This window comes from Dipodomys merriami, unplaced genomic scaffold, assembly GCF_024711535.1.
Source record: "Dipodomys merriami isolate MVZ:Mamm:240054 unplaced genomic scaffold, mDipMer1.0.p SCAF_198, whole genome shotgun sequence".
NCBI lineage: Eukaryota > Metazoa > Chordata > Mammalia > Rodentia > Heteromyidae > Dipodomys > Dipodomys merriami.
This window is the reverse complement of record NW_027203359.1, coordinates 1,250,956-1,278,940: the sequence shown is the minus strand read 5'-3', so window position 1 is coordinate 1,278,940 and position 27,985 is coordinate 1,250,956. Positions and strand designations below refer to the sequence as shown.

Below are 27,985 nucleotides of genomic sequence, written 5' to 3'. Positions count from 1 at the left end.
AAATCTCCCTTCATGGAAAAAAAGAATCACCCCAATTAACTCTGTATTTTGGGGTGACTTTTTGTATTTAAGGAATCAAAATTCCTTAAATGAGAGTCCTCAAATTCAAAGACCTCAGTGATGGGAAGTCATTCTAGAAAGCAACATTCCCAGTGTAGCTCTGCTTGGTCAATGACACTAATGGCATCACATCTGTCTGATGACAGACTCCACTTGCAGATTGATTAGCAGATGCACAAGTCAAGCAGATCTCGTCCAAGGAAAGGCAGCAATAAGGATGGGAACTCATTCCCTGATTTTTCACTAGCCTCCAACATGTAGTTAGCTGATTCATCATGCTAGCGAAGCAGCATGTGCTTTAACTTCTCTCCGTATTATCTTAAAGAAAATAAAACTCTGTGTTTTGCAGGAAAAATGGGTAGAACTAGAGAGGGTTATGTTAGGTGAAATATGCCATACTGAGAAAATCAAATATCCCATCTTTTCTCTTATATGTGGAATGTAGACTGAAACCAGTAACAAAATTGTGAGCAGACACTTTGGAAGTAGAAAGCAGCAGAAGACAGGAGAGGAGTGGGGAATGTGTGAATATGATTGAAGTATTTTTACACATATATGAAAAACAGTAATAAAATACTGTTTTAAAAAGAGAGAAATGGAGATGGGAGGGAATGAGGGAGTAGATGACACTGTACAAAAGGAAATGTACTTATTACCTGACATGAGTAGATGTAACCCTGCTGTATAGCACCTCTAAAACAACAATAGAGTAAAATTTAAAAATAAAATGAGAAAGGAGCAAGACAAGAAAACAACTGAAAGGGTGAATTAGGTCAATATATATTATATGCATGTACAGGAATACCACAGTAAAAGCCTTTTGTACAATATGCTAATAAAAAGTGGAGACAGATGAGAAAAAGAATAGTGACTTTTACCTAAGAAGTATAATATAAATATTTGCTATGTGGGGGCTGGGAAGATGGCTCAGTGGTAGAGCACTTGCCTTGCATGCCTGAGGCCCTGGGTTCGATTCCTCAGCACCACATAAGCAAAAAGAAAAAAGCCAGGAGTGGCACTGTGGCTCAAGTGGTAGAGCGCTAGCCTTGAGCTGAAGAGCTGAGGGACAGCACCCAGGCCCCGAGTTCAGGCCCCACGACTGGACAAAAAAAAAAAAAAATTGCTATGTGTGTGGTACTAGGGCTTGTACTCAGGGCTTCAAGCTCTTACCGAGAGATTAATTGGAGATGAGTCTTTTGGATTCATATGTCAGATTTGGCTGGCTTCAAATAGAGATCTTCAGATCTCAGCCTCCTGAGTAGATAGGATTACAGGCATGACCCATCAGTACTAGGTCACATGTCTACATTTTTAAGTGCCAATTTAAAATAAATTTAATTAAAATTTTTAAAAGTGTCAAGCAGCTGACTGCAACTTCCCCGACCCTTCAACAGATGGGGAGTCTGCAGAATATGCTGATCCTAAATCCTCCTTGACCTTCAAGGTAATTATCACTATTGAATCTTTAATGCTTTAAAAATACACTGCTTATTTTGCTCACAAATCCATGGTTTGATAAATGTCAGCCTACAGATTAAGTTATATTAATGTTTAATATCTTTTTGAGCAGTCAAAAATACATTAAAAATTAAAATAAAATGAATTTGCACTTTCCCATTTTCACACTGTGGGGTAATGTTATTTTACACCATGCTATATAGCGACACACTGACATTCAACAGTTTGAATTAATGAACTTGGTGATTTATATCCTGCCTTGAGTTCTAGAGTGCTTCTTTTTTTTTGTTGCTGTGAAACTTTATACATCATGGTATAAGAGCTGAGCAATCAGATGAACCATGTTGGGAAGATTTTCCTTTAAAGGAGGAATCATAGGGCTGGGAAGGTAGCTCAGTGGTAGAGTGCTTGCCTTGCATGCATGAGGCCCTGGGTTCAATGCTTCAGCACCACACAAGCAGAAAAGGCCAGAAGTGTTGCCGTAGCTCAATCATAGAGCGCTAGCCTTGAGCTGAAGAGCTAAGGGACAGTGCCCAGGCCCAGAGTTCAGGCCCCCCGACCAATAAATATATATAATAAAGGCAAAAGATGGAATTACTATGTCTACTCTGCCAGTTAGAAACACCAGCTCCACAACAGTGAGCTTGCAGCTTCCAGAAGTGGATCTTCACAGTCAGGATGACGGAGAATCCTTGAATGCCAGTGAAGGGCCTGTGAAACTATCATCATCCAGAAAGTCCCCAGAGCCCTCACTGAGTGCCAGCAAGACATAGTTGAGATTTGAAAAGTGCTGATGTACCTGCCATCCAAATTTAAAATTCCCAGGAGTGATCGTTAGATTTTACACAAAGACCTAACTATGTCCGTACTTTTGATTTCTATATTTCTTTTTCTGCGCAGTGCCATGGCTCTCAGCACTGCATGACACTCCCCTCCCACCCCCCCCCCCAAACCAGAGTATTTGATGCCCTGGAAACCCTGTCATCTCCGGAGGACATCTTGCATGGAACATGGTCCCTGCTGGAGAGCACACAGGGAGGTGAGGCTGAGTAGCAATAAGTTAGAGGTCTCACTGTGCAGCAACCACGGAATTGCTAGACGAATAGCAGGGAGAGTGAGGAGCCATTGGCAAGGCCCAGAATCACAAATGGTCTCGGTAGGACTCCGAATCCACTCCCGCAAAGCTGGCTGGCCTGCACTTGGTAAATCAGCTGCCCACTGGGATTCCAAAAGACTTCTTTTAGCCAGCTCCGTCCACTCTGCCTGGTGGTGCTAAATCAACAGTGTTAGATATGTGCCAATAGACGGGGAAAGCTTTCACTTGGCATAAGGGATTTAACATAAAAAGGACACAAGGAAGGCAGGAGAAAAAGAAGGGCATTATCCTCCCAGATAAACAGTTCTTATGACCAGAAGCTGCATCATGGATTCCCAGAGATTGGGGTGTGGGGGCTACTGGGGATCCCCACAGCTGCTCAGACAGTGAAGACCAACCCACCTCAAATATGGAGAAGCACTTCTGTGCTGGAGAAAAGGTGGTTACTGTTTAGTTAATTCACATTCATTAGCCACTTGTAAAACATACAAAAATACCAACCACAACCAGGGAACTTCAGTGACTTTTGGAGATTTTTTATTCCTGCAATAAAAATTCTATGAAACCCCAGGTTTCTAGGTTTTTACAGCTTAGTCTATTCAGGCATCTTAGTTGGCCAGTCTTGCCCTCACACTGATCAGTGAGAACAGTGAGAGAAAGTAGTGGGATGGAGCCTTTTGAAAATAAAACGAGGGGCTAACACCTTACAAGAAGGTAGGCCTATAGGTAGTTGGGATGACAGAATCTATACAAGGTTCCTAAATCACCTATGTCAGCTGATTCCATCATTCCATACCTATAGAGGTGTGCAATGTACTACATAAATCCGAGGGAGGAAAGACATGAATCTAAGTCTGTTATTAACATACTAAAAATGCAGTTATTCCAGAAAGCAAGCCTGAGGATGTGGATATGCTGAGGAGAATGCTAAACCCTGAGGTCTGAAGCTGAGACTTGAGAAATGGGAGAAATGAGGACAGAGGTGGGGTTAAAGCATCCTTTTTGATGTCCTTTTCTTGCTAAGGCTCGTTTTTATTTTTTGCCGGTCATGGGGCTTGAACCCTGGGCCTGGGCACTGTCCCTCAGCTCTTCAGCTCAAGGCTAGCGTTCTACCACTTGAGCCACACTGCCACTTCCGGTTTTCTGGTGGTTAATCCGAGATAAGAGTCTCATGGACTTTCCTGCCTGGGCTGGCTTTGAACAGCGATCCTCAGATCTTAGTCTCCTAAGTAGCTAGGATTACAAGCATAAGTGACCAGAACCCAGCAGCTCTACTTATTTTTGCCTGTGACAGTGGCCACTGCATTCTTTCTCAGCCTGGGCCAATGGGAGTTCTCCAGCACTTCTCAGACACTTGACAGGCACTGGTTGCCAGGGAGCTATTTCCTTCTTCAACTAGAGGCATGGGAGGGGCCAGGAGAGGATGTCTAGCTAGTACCTCCTCCACAGAGAAATATGTGTGCCCTGCCCCTCTTCCCCAGCTCTGAGGACAAGGCTCTTCCACTGCAAAATGGAAAACTTTTCACCATTGATCAACATCTTGACCCCACAAAGTACATGCCACAAGACATGCCAGTTATAGAAAGATAGTCATCTTTGCAGGTACTAAACTACAGAACCCAATAATAAAATGATCCTCAGGTTCTATTTGAAAAAAAAAAAAAAAAAGGACATGCTAAAGATCTGCAGAAATAGATGAGAAACTTGAAATGTATGATTGCTTTTGTGAAGTGTATTTTAGAGCAACAAAAGTTCAGTATCTCTCCCCCCACACTCCTTGCTCTCTCTCTCTCTCTTTCTCCTGTCCATAAGCCTTTAATAGCATCAAAGAGGAACAGAATTTTCTCTACTTCCCCACGTCAAGATATAATCATATCAATGATTCAACACCTCCAAAATACCTCTTGTTTATATTTTCTGAGATTGTTAAGGTTACTTGCAAAACAATTCGTATACAGTTTATTAATAAACTCTTAGAAAAATTTTTTTTGCCAGTCCTGAAGCTTGAACTCAGGGCCTGGTCACTGTCCCTGAGCTTCTTTTGCTCAAGGCTAGCACTCTACTACTTGAGCCACAGAGCCATTTCTGGCTTTTTATGTTTATATGGTACTAAGGAATCAAACCCAGGACTTCATGCATGATTGGGAAACCATCTATCACTAAGCCACATTCCCAGCCCTAGAAAGGATTTTAGAGTACAACTGATCCCTTTTAATGAAAAAGTTCTACAAAACCTCCTAGTGTAGACCACAATATATGCTTCTTGTCTAGCCAACTTATTCTATTTTTAAGCAATTGTTCTTAACAAGCTTTCAAATATACCCCCTTACATGTGGTCCTGTATAACCAAATGGCTGAAAATAAATTTTATACTAGAATCTTGTTTTTTCCAAAGATAATTGCCTAAGATAAAGATTTTTAATTGCATATTTAAATAAAAGACATAAAAATTGCAATGATTTTATTTTTGGATTTATAGCCACTAGGACATTCCTGTGCCAGAAGAGAAAGTAAACTTAAGTTTGAAGTTAAAGACATAGCTACACAATTAAATACATAGCTATATAATTAGAAAGATATGTATTTGTATTTCAACATGTCAATTACACATGTTTAGTTCTTCCTCAAAGATCAGTGTTGGAATCACTCCAAACTGCACACCTCATAAAACACTATTTTTAAGATATCATTCTTACTTACAGTGTTATTTTTGAGAATGATTTCATTTCTATTAAATGTATTGTTGGCACTTGGCATAATCATTTTGCCTATGACAACACATTTTAAGAGTAAAAGCACTCACTAAGAGGTAGTAATGAATAATCAGCAATAGAAATGATGTCACTGCTCTCAGGAAATTCAAAGTCAGGAATCCAGAGAATTCCATAAGTCTACAGCAAACAGATTATTAAAGATGGCCACCTAGTAAAGGGGAATCTGGAAGAAAAAAGATTAAAAGCAAATTGCCATCCAGATACTGGTGGCTCGTGCCTGAAATCCTAGTTGCTCAAGAGGCTGAGATGTGATGATCATGATTCACAGCCAGCCCTGGCAGGAAAGTCTGTAAGACTCTTATCTCCATTTAACCACCAGAAAACCAAAAGTGGTACTGTGGCTCAAAGTAATAGAGTGCTAGCTTTGAGCACCAAGAGCTCAGGGAGAGTGCCCAGGCCTGAGTTCAAGCCCCATGATCAACAAAAAAGAAAAAAGCGAAGCGCAAAAGGAAGGAAGGAAGGAAGGAAGGAAGGAAGGAAAGAAGGAAGGAAGGAAGGAAGGAAGGAAGGAAGGAAGGAAAAGAAAAAAAGAAAAGAAAAGGAAATTTGAAATACGATTTGAACCATTGGAAATGAATGCCAAAAGTCTTTTTCATGTATGTGTTAAGTGAATGATCAGAGACACTTTACAAAAGAAGGCTTTTAACTTTGATCAGAAATTTAACACTGACAAGATTGATAAATATCTGAAACATATAACAAAAAGGAATGGGAAAATATGGAAGTAGCATTCTCTTGTGATTGTGTGGAAATAATACTTTACAGGGTTTCCTGAAAATCAGTAACAGGTTCTGGTCAGTTTAAAAGACAGAAATACTAAAGAAATTCTAAAGAAGGAAGATTTGATCTGATAATCATGAAATGAGAAGAAAAAGCATCAACCTTCCATGGGGCAGCAAGAAGAAAGTAAGCTCAGACAACATATATATATATATATATATATATATATATATATATTTTTTTTTAAAGGAGGGTGAAGTCAAAGAGGCTAAAAGAGTTTGTTAGGACTCTTCCTATAGTTCTCTGTGATGGGTGTGTCCTGCTGCTGTGTGATAGGGTTATAAGGTCTGTATCTATGAAAATTAGTTACATTCAGCACGTCCATGATCAACCAGTCTAAATGTTGCCTTCTGCTATATTACAGTAATTACTAAAAAGGGATTAAAACCTCCATGAATAATGCTATATACTGAAAGTAAATTGAAAGCCAGTGGGAATAGAATGTGGTTGAATAAACAAAATCAGTAACTTTAAACAGAATGGCTATTTCTGGCCCCAGATAAAATGTCAGGATGTCCCTCAAAAGTGACCCTTTGAGTGGTGCTGTGCCTTGAGCAAAAGAAGCTCAGGAACAGTGCCCAGGCCCAGAATTCAAGCCCCAGGATAGGGGAAAAAAAAGTGATCCTTTGGTGGGTTAGGATTCACTGGTAGAGAATTTGCTTAGTACATGCCAGGTTTGAGTCTCAGCCTTGGAGAGAGGGAGAGGTGGGAAACAGGGGCAATAAAAGCAAAATAGTTATACTTGGATCTATTTAAGTACAGATATCCTAAAAGTCATATAGGAATCAATCTTTCCCCCTACTTCCCTTAATCTCCTATTTACCATATTTTCAAGTTTTAGTTTTGAAACAGTTGAAAACTATTCTGGTTATCTGATTTGATTCATTGGATCTGCTATATGACAAGAGATAAATGCAAAGATACATCAGCAGGGGGTGGAAAGAGAATTCCACAAACAGGCCAGTGTGTCTGTAGAGAACCTAAGCGCAGCACTGTTCAGCTACATTAAAAAAAAAAAAAAAAAAAAAAAAGACTGGAAAAAGCCATCTCACGGTCATGGACCAGGGCTGAGCACAGCTTTTATGCCAGCACTTCTGTGCAGTTACTTCAAAGAACCATTCTGGTGTTCCAAACTTCAAAAGCAAAGGAACTAAAATAAATCAATAAATTATAAGGCAAGGGAACTACCTACTGCCATGTAGACAATGACATGATTCCTATAAAATAATTATTTGGATCAACATAGAATTAAAATTGGTGAGTTGGGAGCTCTTTGATTTACTGGATTCTTTTCCAGAGATTCAAAATTAAGAATTATAGGAGGATCTAAGCACCAGTGGCTTGCAACTGTAATCCTAACAACTCAGGAAGCTGAGGTCTGAGGATCATTGTTCTCAGTCAGCATGGGCCGGGAAGTCTGTGAGATCCTCTCTTATCTCCAATTAAGCAACCAAAAAACCCAGAAGTGGAACTGTGGCTCAAGTGGTAGAGTGCTAGCCTTGAACACAAAAGCTCAGGGATAGCACCTAGACTCTGAGTTCATGCCCCATGTCTGGCATGGGGTGGAGGGGGGGGGAAGAAAGGGGGGAAGAGGGAGGGATTATAGGAGCTAGGAGTATAGATGGGTAATAGACTACAAGCATGCTTGAAGCCCTGATTTAATCACTAGCACTCTCAAAAAAATCATCAAAATTCTGCATAAAATCCTTTGAAAACAAGCTGAAAATACATAAGCAGGTATTCTCTCAGTCTGTGTGAGAGAATGTGTATGTTATGTAATATACACTACCATGTCTTTTGGCAGTACCACTTAGGATCCATAAGATGGCAGGCCTAGATTTCTCAGTGATATTTGAAAAAAATAATTTTAGCAATTGCCTGAAGTAGAAAGTGCGGATTACCAGGCATGGGCCTGGTAAGAAGACTGGGAGGCACCTATTGGATGAGATTTGTAAATTATAAAAGCAACCTAGGAACTGTTACTAAGCTAATGAAATACATTCTTTCTATGGAATCACAAGATGTGAAGGAAGGAAGCTTGAAATAATCTTTTTTGGTCCTGTTTTTCTCAGAGTAAGGAAACCAGGACCCAGATCTCAGTGTTTTGTCCAAAGGCACAGGTCAAAGAGTCCAGGCCTCTTTTGTCTTAGTCTGCATAAATCCCATCTTTCCCATTATTTCTCCTGCTCCTCTCGGTGGCACGCAAGTCCAGCCGCTGTTCGGCTCTCCCTCATCTCCTGGACAACTTCTGTTGGTCAGAGTGCTGGTCCTCAGCCACCACTGCTCTGGACTTCAGGCAGGAAATTCCATACCTTTCTTCACAAATTCATTTGTGAGATTCTAGACTTAAGTGTGATGGTGAAGCTATGGGGTAAATACACACCATCTCCTCAGATGACTTTTTTCAGGGAAGCATTATCCTTTTCATTACAGGGAACATAAATATATATGCATTTTGAACCCCAACTATATAAAAGGAACTCTTTTTTAATATGAAAGAGCATTGTAATCATTGTTTTTAGAAACTATAAAAACTATACATGATTTGGAAATGAGACAGTACCAAACATCGGCCAACGAAGAATCATACATTCTATGACTTTTCTCTTGTCTGGTCACTCAGAAATATAATGTGATCAGCAATGATTGTTGTTGCTTGTCATCTCACATTATTTTTATCCATGTATTCACCATAGTCTACTTTCCCTTCCACATAAATTTGAGACCCCTTTTTCACATACTGATATGCCACATCTCTAAGTCCAGGTCGGAACACTAATATTCTGTGCCATGTTGTCTTTAGATTGACATCGCCCATTTGGTATGCTTCACTTTCTCCTGATCGCCACATTGCATTTGTTGCTAGAGAAAATATTGTGACTGGATATTTTCCTTCCACCTGTCTCAGGACAGGTCCTGACCCACTCGCCCAAGTAACTGCATGGGATTCCGAGATCTTTCCAGAACTAAACTGCTAGCTATTTCAGACTCATATCTCACAAACTGACGAAGCACCTGTAGCACAGGTCTTCGAAACATGGTTTCTATTTTCTTTTCTTACAATCCAATAATTAGGACTTGCCTGTGAAGTCTGAGGCAGAGGGTTCCCCGACCCCAGCCTTGTGCCCTTCCCCATACAGTAACTTTCCCGCCCAGCTACGAAAAGGAGGGTTAAAAGGAACTCTTTATTTGCCATAGGCTAGATCAAGCTACTCCTGCAAGCCTGTAGCAGGAAGTCTTGTCATTACCCTGGGTGGTCAAACTGGCTTCTGTGGAAAGCTCAGAGCAGGCCCTGGTTGAAAGGTTCTGTTCCTTCAAGATAGTCTGGATGCTACTAGCTTCCATGATCTCTCACCTAATTATGTTACACATCTGTCCTAGAAAAATGGTCACACTGCTATCCGTATACCGTGCAGATGTTTCTAAGGTACACTGAACTTCTACATATGACCAGCATCACAGTATAAGTACTGTAATATAAATTGAGTATCAACTATTTTATCTGACATACCAATAGGTTACAGATCCAGAACACTTCTTGTCACAGTTTTTATAGGGCAAGCCAAACACAGTGGACAGAATTAACAAAAAATACACGCAAGGTACTACTTCCATAGTTTCACACTAACTTTTTTATTTTCATTTTATTGATTTTATTTATTTATTTTTTGTTTATGTGGTACCAGGATTCAAACCCAGGGCCTCCTGCATGCTAGGCAAGCACTCTACCACTAAGCCATATTCCCAGGCCCACAGTAACTTTTTTCATTAAGCATTATGCTAGAGAAAAATAAAGAGGTCCAGAAAGTAAGAAGGTTGGAGGACATGTAGTCAAACCCATCCTGGTCTATGAATTTCTCATCTGTGAAAAAGAGGTTGTGTTGGGTTAGTGGGGAAGGTGGATAAATCTGGAATTCTATTTTTTCTCTCTCCCTTTGTTCTATCATGTCTCTGGACGTGGTATTTTTTAATGAGTATAACATAAGACAATTAGTATTAAATCATTTCATGTGCATTTTGACTGAGAAATTCAGTTCCTTGAAAAAAAAAAACTTGCTTCTTTAAAAGCTGGGCACTGGTGGCTCATGCCTATAACTCTAGCTATTCAGAAGGCTCAGATCTGAGGATAGGGGTTCAAAGCCAATCTGTGCAGGAAAATGCATAAGAAGCTTATTCGCCAATTAAAATCTCCCCCCCAAAAAAGTAGAAAGTAGAGCTGTGGCTCAAGTAGTAGTGCATTAGCCTTGAACACAAAAACTCAGGTATGGCATTCAACCCAGAATTCAAGCCCCAGGACCAGTGCACGTATGTAGGGGCGCGCGCGCGCGCGCACACACACACACACACACACACACACACACACACACACACACACACACAGAGTTCTTGGCATATTGATTTGTTAGAAATTAGTAAATCAGTTAACATAGGAAAAAAAACAACAAAGAAAGACAGGGCTCTATCCCCAACATGGCTAAATAAATAAATACTTCATCCAGAAGCAAAGAAATCTCTACTACTTGATTGCAAAAAGCCATTTGGAATCTCACCCTTTTGGAGATTCTCCAGTATACAGCCTGTTGAAATGATGAAAACTTAAATTTATCCGTTGTTATGAATGCCTGTAGATACTATTTGTTTTGTTGTTGTTGTTGTTGTTGTTGTTTGTTTTTTGGGTTTTTTTTTGGGGGGGGTCCGGTCATGGGGCCTGAACTCTGGGCCTGGGCGCTGTCCCTCAGCTCTTCAGCTCAAAGCTAGCGCTCTACCACTTGAGCCACAGCGCCACTTCTGGCTTTTTTCTTTTTGCTTATGTGATGCTGAGGAATCCAACCCAGGACCTCATGCATGCAAGGCAAGCGCTCTACACTGAGCCACCTTCCCAGCCCCTGTAGATAGTATTTGGTGTCCAATTACACCACTGATAATTATTCATATAATTTGCAAATGAGAGCTTTGCTCTTGCCTTTAACCTGCCTTTCACGCATATTCATAAAATGTCATCTACACAGGAGTGGCTTCCAGATGACAGAGCTCCTCTTCCTCAGTCTTTCTGTGATAAAATCTATCAAATGCTCATGTGAATTGAAAATGGCTGTATGGGGGTGGGGGGAGGCTATGAGGAAAATAACTCAATACTCATGCTTTTCCATGAAAACAAACATTTCTCCAAGATAACAGGCAAACATTGACTGAAAAATCAATAATACTAAATCTGATGGGAAACTTTTATGGGAAGTTTTCACTTCTGTACTTTAGTTATTAATTTAGTTAGACATGTTTCACAAAATTTAAAACCAAAGGGAGACAAGAAAGTAAGACTTTCAAAGACTACCAATATGTCAAACTACATTTTTTTTTTGCCAGTCCTAGGGCTTTGAACTCAGGATCTGGGCTCTGTCCTTGAGCCTCTCTATGCTCAAGGCTAGAGCTCTACCACTTGAGCCATAGCAATACTTCCGGCTTTTTGTGTTTATGTGGTACTGAGGAATTGAACCCAAGGTTTCATGCATGCTAGGCAAGCATTCTACCACTAAGCCACATTCCAAGTGCCCTGGCAACCTACAATTTGAAAAATGCTTCTATTCCTAAATAATTAGAACTTTAACCTTAATGAAAAATCAATGTACAAGTTGTTTATAGCTCATGACTGCAATCTTAGCGACTCAGGAGGCTGAGATTTGAAGCCAAGCCTCAGCAGGAAAGGTCATGAGACTCTTATCTCCAATTAACCACCAAAAAGTCAGAAGTGGAGTTATAACTCAAATATAGAGCACTAACCTTGAACAGACAAAGCTGAAGGACAACACCCAGGCCCTGAGTTCAAGTTCCAGTGGGGGGGGGGGGGCGGCGCGGGCACATTGTATTTTGTTTTCCAAATTCTGTTAGAAAAAATAGCCATTAGTTCCAATAGTACTATATGTTTGATCGACTGCATATCAATTTCTGGTTATCTATACATACATAATTATAGATACACTATTGATAGAATACTTGTAACCATATAGTAATAAACACTAAACACATAATACTAGAAGTGCTTTGGATACTTTATTTGTGTTGTTAATTGAATCAGACAGTTTAAGGCTCTATGACAAGGTTACAGAATTACTTTAATGTATATATCATTTTCTGGCACATTTCTATGGCTTTCATCAGATTATGATTCTCAAAGACGTTGAACTCCTCACTTCCTAAGCACAACTACCAGCAGACAGAAGACAGTAAACAGAACTCATTTTAAGAGACTTGACAGCTGCAATGGATTCAATAAATGTCGTTGAATGAATCTGAATGGCCACTCCTTTCCTAGAGTTTTATTGATTTAGTGCTGTTATCAAAGGTAAGTGTTGGGTAAGAAAGACAAATCAAAGAACAAACACTGAGTGACTGCTACATAAAGGACAATGGTGTAGGTGAAGGATGGACTTTTTTTTAAGGAAATTTCTGCTTTTGAAGAGAGGATTATCAGAGTGGCAAGACATACTCAAAACAATGACTATTAGTAAAGAGAGAAGGGTGGTCAGTTACCATAAAATGAACACCAGAACTTTTGGAAGTTCTGGTGACCTCTGAGTGATTTGTTTTCTGACACAGATGGGGTTTGATTTTTACTTTTCCAGCCACAATATGAAAATTTCCATTGACAGAACATAGGAAAATCACTCCTCCCATGCCTAACATCATTACACATCTCTAAACAGGTACTCAACCAAGAGAGATCTTTCAGCCAAAAAAAATGCCTTGAAAATTCCAAGTTTACAAGCAGGAAATATCCCCATGGAGACATTTGGAAGCACAAAGATCTATTTCCAAGCCAAGCTACTGTCCCTCTCTTCTGTAAGGTTTCTGGAAAGTATGGGCAGCAAATCAAGCCCGCAGATATCTATATCCACCACCCATACGTGGCTAAGACTTACGTGATAAAACCAGTATTGGACAAAAAGGCTCAGAAAGCTGGGTGTGGTAACATACACCTACAATTTCAGCTTTCAGGAGACTCAAGAGTAAGGATCAAGGTTCAAGAGTTCAACATACTAAGTTCAAGGTTAGTCTAGGTTACATAAAAAGACCCTGTCTCAAAGGAAAATTTAAAAACCCAGGAATTTAGTCTAACCGTGGTGATATTTAATACTTTCTTATCTTCACCTTAAACACATAGCACAAAAACACTATGACATATAAAGTAGCATGTCTTACACCTCCCCTTCTCCAGTCCCTTTGCTCTACCTTTGGAATGCAGCTGATTCCCGAGGCCACTTCTGCAGATATTAAAATAAATCTAACTTCCAGATCAGTCTTCACGGGCAAAGCTGGACGTTACATATCTTCTCTATGTTTGCATTTCCCTATTGGTGAAATGGAGAAAATAGGTTTCAGTGAGCAATACATGAGCTATTGTAAGTAAAGATATTGCATGGCAAACTGTATGTTTGCTGTTATTCCCACTGTGATTGCCTCCGTTCATCTGTCTATGGTGACTCTAAAATTCAGCTTGTGTTTTGCAACTACACTATTTTTTATTTTAATTTTATTGTCAAGGTGATGTACATAGGGGTTACAGTTACCTAAGTAAGGTAGTGAGTACATTTCTTGTTGAACTTGTTACTCCCTCCCTCATTTTTCTCCTACTTTCCCTTGAGACTACACTATTTTGTCTCACTCCATAGCTGAGGCTGGCCTCAAACTCCCAATCCTTCTCCACATCTGAAGTGCTGTGATTACAGACATATGCTACCACACTCAGTGCTATATTATTCTTAAATTACCTTTCATTCTAAGTCACTTCTAAAAACTTTTCAATAGATTCCAGGCATATTCCTCAACATAAGACTAAACTTCTCTACCTTCCCCTGCACTCTGCTCTTCTCAGCCTCTTCGCCTATATCCCCAGAGACTTCCTCCATATATAGTGTGTTAATCCTCCAACTTAGCTTGAGTGTTCCCTCCTCCACAAAGCTTCCTCTGATCTCTCCAGCAAAATGATTTCTCCCTCCAGGCTCTAGAAATACTGCTCATCTCCTATTTGCAAAAAGTATTACTTAGCTTCACATTGTCTCCCAGCCCGAGGTATAAGTTCTTTAAAAACTAAGGTCCAAATGTGTTTCATTGTACAGTTCCATGGCCTCTAGTCCAGGCCCACACTTGATCAGTAATTCAAAAATATTGATTGGGTAAGTAAAGTAATCAAATGCCCATCATAAAAGCTGAATGGAGTTACAGAAGAGAGAGCCAAAGAAGTACGATGGAAGCCTAGGGGAGGAAGAATTTAGCTGACTTTGCATTTAAAGTGAGCCTTTAGGATGCTAGATCTTTGTTGAGCCAGTGATGATGGAAATCAAAAGTGTAGGCCTAGGAGCAAAGAATAAAGAGTAGAGGAGGAAAGGTACAAAGATCTAAATGAAATGTAGTCAGCTGAGATGCAAAAGCTGTGGTTATTGGGATTGTAAAGGCTAGATTATGGAATCCTGAAGGAATTCTTAAAGAAACTTGGACATAATCCCAAAGGCCATGAGAAACTACTGTGGTTTTTGAACAGGGAAAAGATAGATGCTCACTGAGGATGGTGTGAGGTTTAAAGTCAGGGCCTCTAGATGTATTTTAGGAAAATTACTTCATCAACTGGGCATAAGATGGAGCTCGGGATGAGAAACTGCTAGGGTTTCAATGTGTGTCTCTCCCAAACTTCTAAATTGTAACTTAACCCACAAAGTAATGGGGATTTTGGGGAAGCACTTACTCACCACATTTTACCCTCATGAATGGGATAAATGCCTTTATAAAAACGGCTTCAGAGAGCTGACTAGTTCTTTCATCTCTAAGACCACATGACCATGCGGGACTTATGTCCTTTTGTCCTTCCATTTCCCACCAGGTATGGGGGCAGCAAGCTGCCATCTTGGAAGCAAAGAGTGAGCCTTAACCAGACACCATATCTGCTGATGTCTTGATCTTGGATTTCCCTGCCACCGAGCTATGAGGAATAAATGTAAACTACCCAGCCTGTGTGATTTGTGATAGCCACAGACCAGTGAAGACTTGTGTGAGGGTGAGGAAGACAGTGAGAGTCCATTGATACATATTGGTGGTGGTGGAAATGTAGGCATAGAAAAAACATACAAGGGTACCAAGTGAGAACTGCAGTGGGGCAGTTCACTAGACTCCATAGAGAGAATTCAGGGGCCCATGAACTTGTAGTGAAAAATATCTCTATTTGCACTAACCTCTAAGTGAAATGGAACATGCCATCAATTATGAATACGGGCAACAAACCATAGTTTCATTAGGTTTATCAGAATGACGAAAAAAGAACTTTTGAATTCTAAAGTGCCTAAACCAGGTGTAGAAGTGCTCACCTGTAATCCCTGAATCTTAAGAAGCTGAGGTACAAGGATCTCATGTTTGAGGTCAGCCTAGGCTACATAGTCCTGGTAACTAACTAATTAGCCTAATTCATTCATTTCCTCATCACTAAAGTTTTGGTAAAAATCTTAATCAGAAACAAAGATCATAACTTAATAGGGAGTTTTTAAGATCTTAAAGGCCAAAACCATGTGTGTGTGAGGGTACTGGGATTAATGCTGATAGCTCAGGCCTGTAATCTTAGCTATTGGGGAGGCTGAGATCTGGAGATCACAGTTCAAAGCCATACTGGGCAAGAAAGTTCTTGAGCCTCTTATCTTCAATTAATCAACAAAAATGCAGAAACAGAGCTGTGGCTCAAAAGCCACTGCACAGCACTTAGACCCTACGTCAAGTCCCAAGACTGACACACACACACACACACACACACACACACACACACACACACACACACACACACACACACACACACACACACGAAAAAAGGAAGGAAGAGCACTAAAGGCTGATAAAGTTATCAGTTCCTCAGTTCCACTTTGGACATGCTGAGCTTCATGTCCAGGCTTGTGTTAAGCAAGGACATCCATTTTTCTTGTGCCCAGTAGCTCCCCACTGCAAAGAACCCAAGCACCTCCATCTAGTGAGATGTCATTTCCCCTCCTAGTGACTCTTCCATCTTTCAGCATTAAAGAGTCCAAATGTGACCAATTGTCCTGGCCCCCTAGGACAGAGGTGTTTCCAGGATATGGTCAAGGTTAAAACTAGAAATGCTTTAAACCTGGCACTGAATGCTGACAAACCTATATTAATACTATTGACATTAGAGAAAAAAAAGGATGCTGTTTCAGGCTTCTTTTAGATCTGAGTTTGTTCACCTGTTCTTCCCACAAGGGAGAAAATCTTGAAGGAAATTATTCCTCTCACGCCAGGCACTCATGCATTACTAACTACATCGGAGTCTAGCAATCGTTCTACAATGTATATGGTACTAGCACATTCCAGTATGAAGCAATCCTCAGAGCTGTGGGAGATAGATTTTGTGTTCTTCCCAACACAGAAGCAGCCCAGGCTCTGCAGGACTTCTCCGCTCTGCTTCACACAGCAAGCAAAGCTGCCAAACACAGAAATACCGTGTGCTCTAGACACAGGCGTGGTTGTTGCTATATGGAGATTATGCAAAGCTACAAGTTTCTCTTTTGCAATGCCAGTGAACTCGGTGCTCTGGCATTATCTTGATACCCAATTTTTTTAAAAAGTTCATTTTTGAACAGAAGGCATTATAAGGTAAGTTTACCTAGATCAAAACAATGCAAGCAGGGCAATAATTAAGTATTCAAAACTAGTAACAGCAGTAGGAAATTGAAATATACAGAAATGATACAAAAACTGCATCTTGGGTGCATGCTCTAATAAAAATCTACCTTGGTAGTAATAAATTGGCACAGCCGCTGTATTCATCCATCCAGGAACCCTGGAAGGGACTGGAATGGAGAAAGCCCGGCTACACCAACCAGGGCAGTCAGTTACGACCAAGGCTTAACACAGGAAAGTTCTGGCTCAGCCAGGTTTATTGGCCCCACAATTCACTAACTTCCCGCCCAGTCGCCATGGCAACGTCCACACCAAAGCCAACTCCAGAAGTCACCTTTGGATATCCCGCAATCCACCCAATTTGCACCTAAATAAAAACACACAAAGGCTTCGCTACACTGAAGAGATAACCAGGACTCTTTAATCGCTTTCATTCACGTCAGGGAACGGACGCACTCCGTAGTTCTTTGACCCCTGTCCACGGGAGGGCGAGTCCAGACCACCGAGGCTTTTCGTAATTAAAGTGTGTGTGTATGTGCGTGCTGTGTGGTTTGGATGGTTGGTTTTGCGAGGGCGAGGCGCGTTGGTGGAAATCAGAGACTAATGGAAACCAGATGCACACACAAACTGCACATTTGCCTTTAAAGAAGGCAACATCCACGGCGGACCCGGGATCTCAAACAAACGTTCTGCCAACGTCTGTCTGTCCCGCGGGCTGTTGGTCCCTGCAGGCGACTTGCTTTGCTCTGGAGCTGAGGAACTTTCCAGCACCATGGTTTGAACAGTTCATAAAGACAAAAAATAAGAATAAACCGCTCCGAGCGGGAGCGCGCGCGGCGGGAACGACAACCATGACGTAATCGGGAGAGGTTTCCAGAACAAGTCTCCGGCTCCTTCCCGAGGCCCGGCCATCAGGTCTCACTTCGGCTTGCATAAACGCAAACCGTGACCCCCATCACACCTCTCCGAGAACCTGCAAGCCTGGCGTTTCCGTTCCATCGGTAGCTAGAGCCTCCCGCTCCGCGCCGGAGCGCCCCGCCTTCCACTCCATCCCCGGCCCCGCGACCCGCGCAACAACTACCCAACGTGAGCAGCAGCGATCACAACAACACAGAAACCCGCAAGCACAACCCTCCCCTTACTGTCAACTCCCACCTCCCCCCTACATCCCTGCCCGTCCTCCGTGCCACTAGTAAAGATGGCGGCCCTAGGCGGAGCCGCTCCCTCCGGAAGGCCGCGGGCGGCCCCGCCAGCCACCACCATCCTCCCGCGGAGCCCTCCACGCCCGCCGCGCCTTGACGCATTGCAGGTGCGGAGCAGCCAATCAGGAGGCTCGATTCTTTCCGGCCAACCACTGCAGGGTCGCTGTAGCCTATCAGAGCGCTCTTGTCAATCTCAACGAGGAAAGGAGTCTCAACAGCGCCAACTAAGCAACCGGCTAACAGATCGCATTTTGGGGCGTGTGTGCAGACCACTGCCGTGTGTGTTCCTCCGCCAGGAGATGTAGTGCCCTCACTAGGCCGCGCCCCGCCGCGCCCTGCCCCGCCCCGCCCCGCCCGGGGTGCACGCGAGGGTGTAGGGGCGCGGCCTGCTCTCCCTCCAATTGATGGGCTCCGGGTTCTCTGGGACACACACTGGAAATAGTAGCACGTCTTTTTGGCCGGGCGCTGTGGTCCTCCTCGGGACGCCCAGAAACTCATCGGATGCATTTTGTCACTTTTAAGTAGTAGTTGCCCCAAGGATGAGAAACAGCAACCCCCGATCTGGAAACCCCGACTCGAATGGGCTTAGGGATGTGGGGCTCCGTCCCCACCCTGCCCCTCTCTCCAAGACCCCTCGTGGGAGCCCCGGTTTCCATTGCACCCCGATCCCCTGTGGTCGGACGGGGCCTGAGCAGGCCGGGGGGAGGGGGCGGCGGCGCCGACCGCCCAGAGCCTGGCGGTCATTTGACCTCCCCGCCCCCCCCCGGGGGGCAGCCCTGGCCGGCAGGGTGGATGCGGGGAGGGGACGGGGTGGATCTGTCCTGCCTGTCCCAGATGGAGATGAAGGTGTGGTGAAATGACCTCGGGAATAACCAGATCGGTTACCAGTCTGTCCGGGGCTGCAAGGTGCCGCCAAACCCTCCTTGCGCGGTTGGAAAAAGATAAAAGATTAAAAAAAAATGAACTGACACCCCGGGAAGGTCGGTTGACACTCCCAGGGCACAGAATCGGGTCCATCTGGGTTGCCACCACCAAGCCCGTGTTTCTGCTTCGTTTCCCTAGGTCTCCTCTAGAGTCGTTTGGGGAGCTTGATTGTGTAACTGAAGCAAAGGATGCGGGGGGGGGGGGGGGGAGGGAGGATGGAGGGGGGATGGGGGGAATGGGAGGGAATGGGGGGTGGATAGGGGGATGGGGGGATGGGGGGTGAGATCGTTTCCTCTAAACCCAATTTTCAATCAATGGCCTGCAGAGAAGTGTTGCCAGGCCATGGTCACCGCTCTTAGAACCCGGCTACGAAACTTCTGTTGTAGATTTTCCTTAAAAATCCATTGCTTGTTTTTATTTCGCTTCCAAACATCTGGCTGTGATTTTTGGCGTCAGGAGGCTTGGGGTCTTGAGGCAGCTCTTCAATGTCGGCATCCCATTTATAAGAGGCTGATGTCACCACCCGCCAGGTTTGTAGTGGTGTCTACCTGGTAGCTAGGTGATGGAACACTGAAGTTGCCAGCTGCTGTTTACTACTCCTTGAACTTTCCAAGTCTTGTTTGAACGGGAAAAAAACTGTGGTTTTCTTTCTGCCCAGCCCCCAAAATATTTACCAAATAAGCAAATACCTCAGAACTTTGAAATAAAGCATCTCACCATAAAAATATCTGCCCCTGCCCAGAGCTGGTAGTTCAGGCCTGTAATAGCTACCCGGGAGGCTGAGATCTGAGGATCGAAGTTCAAAGTCAACCCGGGCAGAAAAGTCTGTGAGACTGTTGTCTCCAGAAGCAGAGCTGTGGTTCAAGTGGTAGAGTGCTTTGAGCAAAAAAAAAAAAAAAAAAAGCCAAATAAGAATGCAAGCCTCTGAGATCAAGCCCTAGTACCAATACAAAAACAAAAATAACTGATCTAAAAAGCAAGACATCACATATCTTTTCCAGTGTATGTGGCAGAAGAAATATATGTGACTTCTTTTTATCAAGTCAAATCATCAGGTGAAAAAAAAATCTGTGCCACTGACAAATCAGGAATTTGGGGGTAAGTTCCTCTGTTTTCAGAATTTCAGTTTTCTAGAATGTAGGAGAATTGGAATGGATTGGAATATTCAGATTTAATATTCGATTCTACTGTGTAGTTGGATGACTACTAATTATTTCATATTTAGAGTTATCTGTTTCTTTTTACAGTAATTTGAGCTTTTCAAGTCACCTTTATTTTTACTTTCACTGTCAAGTCTTCACAATATTTCTGGAGGGACAGAGAAGTTAGGGTTCCAAAAGCCTGTCTCTGTTTTATCTAATGTGGGCCACATTACTACAATCCTAGTATATGCAAGTTCTTTGGATTTTTAATTTTAGTGGGAATTGCAGACTGGGGTTTGAAGTCATGAACTTGCAGAGGCAAATGCTCTACTACAGAGCCACATTTCCAATCCTTTTTAAAAAAAAAAAACTGGTTATTTTTAAGATAGGTGTCCCTGGATGAAGTCCCGCCTCTTGTAGGCTTCTGGTAGTAACTAGGATGACAGGCACTGTATCCATGAACAATTGAGAAGGAGCCTTGAGGATTTTCCTGCCCTGGCTAGTCTCAAATCACAATCCTCCCATTATCAGTCTCCCTAATAGCTAGGATCATAGGTGTGAGCCACCAGCACCCAGCTGGTTCTTTTTCAATTCACCAGCAAATTAGCTCATTAAATTGTGACCTCCTTAAAAGCCTTTCAATATATCCTTATATTCTCTGTTTAGTAAATTTCCTTTCTAGATTTCAATTTAGAAAAAGTTTACTGAAAATGAATGTGCAATTTTATTCAATTTTAGGTCAGCAGTGGAAGAATCCAGATTTGAGTTCAAAGAAAATCAACGAATACTTATTAAAGAATACAATAGAGAAGGTGCAGAACCATTTTTTTTTTCTGTACTTGAGTTGCCTTCACTTTTTATTTTGAAATTAAGGAAAATCATCATTGTGGAACAATAATCTTAAATAACAAGGTTAATAAAATAATATATGCACTTATAATATACAGCATATACATATTATAATGTGTTATGTAATATATACACATATATATATATTTCATTCCATGAAGACTACAAAGATTTGGAGGAACATTATTCTTAAAAATAAATCTTCTAGGGGCTGGGAAAGTGGCTCAGTGGTAGAGTGCTTGCCTCACATGCATGAGGCCCTGGGTTCGATTCCTCAGCATTATATAAGCAGAAAAAGCTGGAAGTGGTGCTGTGGCTCAAGTGGTAGAGCGCTAGCCTTGAGCTGAAGAGCTGAGGGACAGCGCCCAGGCCCAGAGTTCAGGCCCCACAACTAAGAAAATAAAATAAATAAATCTTCTCATTCAACCAAAATCACTCACCTTTCCCATCTAGTGCTGCTTTTCTGTTTTTTGTGAAGAGGTTATGTAATAATGTCTTCTACTAAGCTCTTGATTTTCTTTGGTAATTTGAGAAAATAAATATATAATTTGGGTAGACATGATCCAGTCTGTTGTATTTTATACAAGTATCATTAAACAAAGTGGGCAATTCTATAAAGACCAAATTATCTTTAAGTCATTGTTCAAAGGGGTTTCAATTACACATGTCAGCTCATGAGTACAATGCATTTTGATTAATGTCACCCTTTCTACAAATGCTCTTAAGCCAAGACTACTTATATATCCTTATACATCCTCATCTTACATACTGACATACTTATATATCCATATCTCTGCAAATCTCCTGTTTATTAGGAAATTTGTGGAAATTTCTAACAAAATTCCTAAGTGAAATATTTAAAATCATAAGAGAAACTCTGTATGGCCCAACACTGTCCTGAGGAGAGGCCTATTAGGAACAGAACGGGGTTTGCCATCATAGTAGACAGAACTTTCCTTTGACCTTTGAAGGCATTTTAATCAAACAGAAATTGCAAGAAGGAGATCAGAGGAATGTTATCATTCACAGGACCTCCCAGTGACTGAATAATCCTGAGACAACTTTGCTTTGGACTTTGTTATTCCATTAAGGGACTGGCTGTGTAGACTCATTCTAGACCCTAAGCCTTATCTGGATTGCTCCTTTGAAAATCTTTGACCTCCATTTAAGTTGCTGACACTTGCCTGTTGTTAAACCTTATTATGGTTTCTTCTGTCTTCCTCAAGCTGGTTGTGTTTCCTTATTCCCAGGGAAACTTAGTTGTTTGAGATGGTATTAAACAAATTATAAAGAATATGGACCCTTGACTACCATTCTTGCGGAAAATTTTGAAGCATATTTAGGGTGTTGCAAAGTGTTAATAACAAATAATCATAACCAGATACTGGTGGCTCATGCTTGTAATCCTAGCTACTCAGGAGGCTGAGATCTGAGGATTTCAGTTCAAAGTCAGCCCAGGCAGGAAAGTCCATGAGACTCTTGTCTTGGCCTCCTGAGTAGCTAGGATTATAAGCGTAAGCAAAGTAAGCACCTGGCAACGAATCACATTTGGCTTAAACACGCTTAGTAACTCCCCAGTGCCTTCAGGAGATAAGACACCAAGTCCTTGTAGCTAACATTTGAAGGCTTGCATCAGTTTTCCATCCTATTTTTTTTTTGGGGGGGGGCATAGCTGTCTTTTGTGTCCTACAAATATGACTTCTTTGCTTCAAACCATTCTACTTTCTGCTCCTCAATATTCATCCTAACTCATTGGCTTTTCTGTGCCATTCTATGTCCCAATGTCTGTCCATATCCTCTTTACCTAATTGTGTATGTGTGTGTGTATTTGTGTGGTGTGTGTGTATGGTATATATGTGTTGGTGATGGGGCTTAAACTCAAGGCTTGGACTCAAGTCTATTGCTCTATCATTTGAGCCATAGCTCCACTTCCTCTAACTGCTACAGGTCCTTCATATTCAGTTTTTAAAATAATCATCCCAGCAGAGCACCAGTGGCTCATGCCTGTAATCCTAGCTACTCAAGAGGCTGAGATCTGAGGATAACGGTTCAAAGCCAGCCTGGGCAGGAAAGTCCGTCAGACTCTTATCTCCAATGAACCATCAGAAAACCAGAAGTGGTGCTGTGGCTCAAGTGGTAGGGCTCTCACCTTGAATTGAAGAGCTGAGGGACAGCGTCCAAGTACAGAGTTATAGCCCCACAACCAACCAACCAACCAACCAACCAACAACAAACAAGCTAACTAACTAACTAACTAAATAAATAAAGTGGAAGTAAAAACTGTAGCTCAAAGTGGTAGAGTGCTTGAGCAAAAGAGCCCAGGGACAGAGCCTAGTCCCTGAGTTCAAGCCCCACAACTGACCAAAAGAAAGAAAGAAAGAAAAGCTGCCAATGAGCTTCCTCTCTCCTGACTACCTACATTCCTTGTCCATTTCTGTAGGACATTGTCTTTTCATGTATTTCATCTTCTCAGCCAGACAGTAGCAGAAGTCACCATCTTACTATACTCTCTGAATTCAGCATAATATGGATTCAATAATGCCAATAGTTTAAGTAATTAGTGTGCAGCTCAATTCATTCCTGGCACTGGAGAAGATATTGGAAGAGAATTTTCCACAGAAAGAGAAAAAGAAGTCCTTTATTTTAGTGATGAACTAGGCCCTGAAGTCAGCCTTTCTTGATTTGTTGTCAGACCACAATGAGTCAGAGACATGCTGACAGTCCTGCTTCGATTCCAACCTATGCCATCTATAGCCCTAAGCAAGTCTACAGCCCAGATCCACCCTTCTTTGGCAGTTCTCTTCCTGCTTTTGCATAACTGGATCCATTCCCTGCTTTTTGTAATGGAGAAAACATGGCCAGAGATAAAGTTGTACTGGAAGGGGAAAACTCTAGATCTAGTGAAAATGCATCTTGAGTTCTATTTATTCTAAGTGGAGACTCTAGTCTGGCTGATAAACCAACTCTAGGCGACACAATAGGATGATTGACCAGCTCACTTGTGAGACCCCCACTTCCAGTGGGTTTTCAAGACACACAACTGAGTATTGCTGTGCACTTCCCTTCTCACATCCTCCTCCATACCCAGAAAGAGATAGAGAAAAGTCCTATTCCAATGACAACTTTGGAAAATCCGCATCTGGTCCCAAGCATTTCAGATGGGATTCTTCAATGTCCATCTCCATTTTACAGTTGAGGAAACTAAAGCTCTCTTTCTTGTTATTATAAAGGTGATATACAGAGGGGGTGCAGTTGTGTACGTCAGGGAATGAGTGCATTTCTTTTTGGACAGTGTCACCCCTTCCCTCACTCTCTCCCAGTTAAGGCTCCAAGTTCTCAAAGACCCAACCTCCCTTTGTGCAAGAGCAAACCAAGGAATTGAACCTGATTTCATGGTAAAAGTCAGGCCAGCCCACAGGACTGGTAATTTCCAGCCTCTTTGAGTTTGGGACCCCTTACCAGTGGCACCCATGTTCACAGGTGACCCCTCAGTTGCTGTTATACCTTCAGTGTCATGATGAAATATGTCAGGGATAGAAGTTACTCTGAACTCAACAGCATCTGTTGTGAGTTGTTCTTGGTGTGGCGTTTGTTTTTTCGAGGGAAGGGCTGTTGTTTTGCTGTTGATATAGGTCATAGAACTTGAACTCAGGGCTTGGGTGCTGTCCCTGAGCTTTTTCAAGGCTAGTGCTCAACCACTATAAGCCATAGCGCCACTTTCAGTTTTCTGGTGGTTAATTGAAAATGTCTCACAGATTTTCCTGCTGGGGCTAGTTTTGAACTCAACCTCCTGAGTAGATGACAGGTGTGAGCCACCAGCACCTAGCTGTGGGATTTGTGTTTGAGGGTTTTGGGGGGTTATTTTGGTTTGGTTTGGTTTATTTTGTTTTGTTTGCTAGTTCTGGGGCTTGAACTCAGGGCCTGGGTGCTTTCCCTGAGCCTCAAGGATACTTCTCTATCACTTGAGCCACATGCCATTTCCAGCGTTTTCTGCGTAGTTTATTAGAGGTAAGAGTCTTACAGACTCTTTAAAGCCCGAGCTGGCTTTGAACTACGATCCTCAGATCTCAGCCTCTTGAGTAGCGGGGATGACAAGCACCCAGCTGTGGGTTGTTTTCAAGACACGTCTTGCTATGTAGGCTGTCAAAATGTCTGACTCCATGGAGGCTGGGTCCCCTGGGAGGACTGCAGCACAGGGTGACATGACCTATGACCTAAGGCTACTGCAGTGGCATTTATACTAATCTTCCCATTGCAAGTATAGAACTCAAGGACAGAATATTTCTGTCACTCCAGGAAGATACTTTATGCTGATAACTTACATGTTAACTGAATCATTTTGGCTTGTTAAAAAAAAAAAAACTGGTGGCTCACATCTGTAATTCTAGCTATTCAGGAAGCTGAGATTTGAGGATGTCAGTTCAAAACCAGCCCAGGCAGAAAAGTCTGTGAGATTCTTAGCTCCAATTAACCACCCCCAAACCAGAAGTGGAGCTGTGGTTCAATGTGGTAGAGCGTGACAGTGCCCAAGCCCTGAGTTCAAACCCCATGACCAACAAAATAACAATAAGCGGAGCTCTCCAATGCTCACTCTTGTAATCCTAGCTAGTCATGAGTCTGAGATCCAGAGGATCAAGGTTTGAGGCCATCTTGGGCGTCAAATTATCTTCAGTTGACTAACAAAAAATCCATGCTGGAGGCATGGCTTAAATGGTAGAGTTTCAGCAAGAATGAGGCCCTGGGTTCACAGCCCAGTACCTCCCAAAGAGAAGAAAAGGCAGTGTCAAAAGCAAACTACTGGGAAGAAATGTGCTCCTTATGCACGCCAAGGACAAAAAGTAGGGAGAGAGGTATGACAGGAGTCAGGAGAAGAGGGAGCGTGTGAAGGTGTCATGTGACCTGGACAAATATTGAAAGAGTCATGTGACAGGGCTACGGGATGTGCGGTCATGTGATAGAAGTCATGTGACCAGGAATCACATGTCAAGGGTCACATGACAGGGGTCAGGAGACATGCAGTGAAGAGACAGGGAGTCGTGTGACAGGGGGACATGTGATGGGAGGGCACATGAATGGGCTCACGTGAGGAAGGGACACATGACAGGAGGGTCACGTGACACAGGACATGCTCCGATCTGAAGATGTCCCTTACACCGCCGCCTGCCCTTCCGGGGTGACCCCGACGGGGCCATGGAGGCTGGGGCTTCAGTCGCCGGCTGTTCCCACGCAGCCAGCAGCAGCGGTGGTGATCCATCCTCCAGGGACTTTTAAGGACATGGGCCCGCGGATCCTGTTCTGGGCCCGGAACTTCTCTGTGGCCTACAGGGACCATTAAGAAGATCTGACCGCGTTCACCTTTGCGGTGCAGAAGCTCAACCTGATAGGCTCCTTCTGGAAGGACTCCATTGCTGAGCTGGCCCTGACCTACCAACATCTCTTCGGTACACTGTCCGCCCGCCACTGGTTTGCCATGGACCGCCTTGAAATCCACCACACCAATGACTGTCACCCACTTCAATGCCTCCCAGGTCACAGGGCCCAGCCCCTAGTCTTTCCATTGTGACTAAGTCAGCAGTCTTGGAAGTATGGCAACCTCCAAGGACCCCTGCCTCTGGCAGGTGACTCTAAAGTACTTCCAGGTGCAGGCTTTTAACATGACAGGCAAATGGTTCTCCTAGGCCAGCCACTGTGCCTGCTTCTCCCCTCCCCCCTAATCTGGATGGGGCTGCTCAAGGTGCTCATCTTTAGCTATGGCCTGCATATGATACTCAGCCTCAAGACCATGGAGCTCTTTCATGACCATAAAGGCCTTGCTGTCGCTTTGACCCAAATCGTATGAGCTATGGCACTGAGGGTTTGAGGGTATGGGGCGGCCAGGCTGTCCTTTTTACACATGGTGGCTTCCCATGAACCTCCTGTGTCCCTCAGCCTATCTTGCCCTGGCCTCTACCTGATGTGGGTTTTCCCTGGGCTGCCCCACCATTCCTATTGAGGTACACATGTTCTGCATAGATATTAACTCTCTGACTAGCCATAAGTGTAAGGGATAGCAGATCTAGGGTCTCCCTTCTTATTTATTCTTGTCTGTCTGCCAGTATTCCTTAGATTGGAAGTGCTTGTTCCTTGCCTTGTAGTGCCTGCTCCCCTCAGAAACGTTCTGGGACTTTGCAGTAGCCTGAATCTTGTGGCTCAGCTAGTATCATGATTTTTATTTTTGTGATGAGATAAGAATAAACAGTATAGCCGGGCGCTGGTGGCTCACGCCTGTAATCCTAGCTACTCAGGAGGCTGAGATCTGAGGATCGCAGTTCAAAGCCAGCCCGGGCAGGGGAGACCGTGAGACTCCTATCTCCAATAAACCACCAGAAAACCGGAAGTGGCGCTGTAGCTCAAGTGGTAGAGTGCTCGCCTTGAGCTGAAGAGCTGAGGGACAGCGCCCAGGCCCAGAGTTCAAGCCCCACGACCGACAAAAAAAAAAAAAAAAAAAAAAAGAATAAACAGTATTAGCCCCCCCCCCCAAAAAAAAGTCCTGAGAGAGGAAGGTGAAGGGTAAAGACATGACTGACAAGCTTTTCTCGTCACAACCTGAGGTTTAACGCCTCCTTAATGCTAAAGTTATCTGAGAATGGAAAGCTCTCCTCTCCAACGTTAAGAGCAGAATATTAATTAAATCCAGAGAATGGTTTTAGAAAGGAAAGATCCAAGCACAGAAGCCCCACGTGTCTGTGACTTCTGAACTCAAAGATGGCCCCGCCCTCTTTTGCATAAAAATCTGAATATTCACAAGAAGCTACAGGCTACCTTAGTACCTTCAAGCTTCTTCAGTGGAGGCGTTGAGGGTGGCTGGAGGAATAAATCCAGAAACCTTTTCCCTGAAGCAGAAAGGCAACTGAATCTTCTCAGTGACGGTCAATTCTGTCTTCTTTAGTTGATCTTGAAAAGAGGGGGTCATTCTGCATTAAATACCTGGACAGAAAAGTCTGTGAGACTGTTATCTCCAGTGAACCAGGAAAAAAAGTCACAAGTGGC

The 27,985-nt window shown here is 42.9% G+C and overlaps 2 pseudogenes; one reads left to right on the top strand and one right to left on the bottom strand.

Moving 5' to 3' along the window:
- Window positions 1-8,694: 8,694 nt before the first annotated feature.
- On the bottom strand, window positions 8,695-9,213 carry LOC138831470 (single-stranded DNA-binding protein, mitochondrial pseudogene; annotated as a pseudogene).
- Window positions 9,214-26,081: 16,868 nt separating this feature from the next.
- On the top strand, window positions 26,082-26,795 carry LOC138831476 (V-type proton ATPase subunit S1 pseudogene; annotated as a pseudogene).
- The last annotated feature ends 1,190 nt before the right edge of the window (window positions 26,796-27,985 follow it).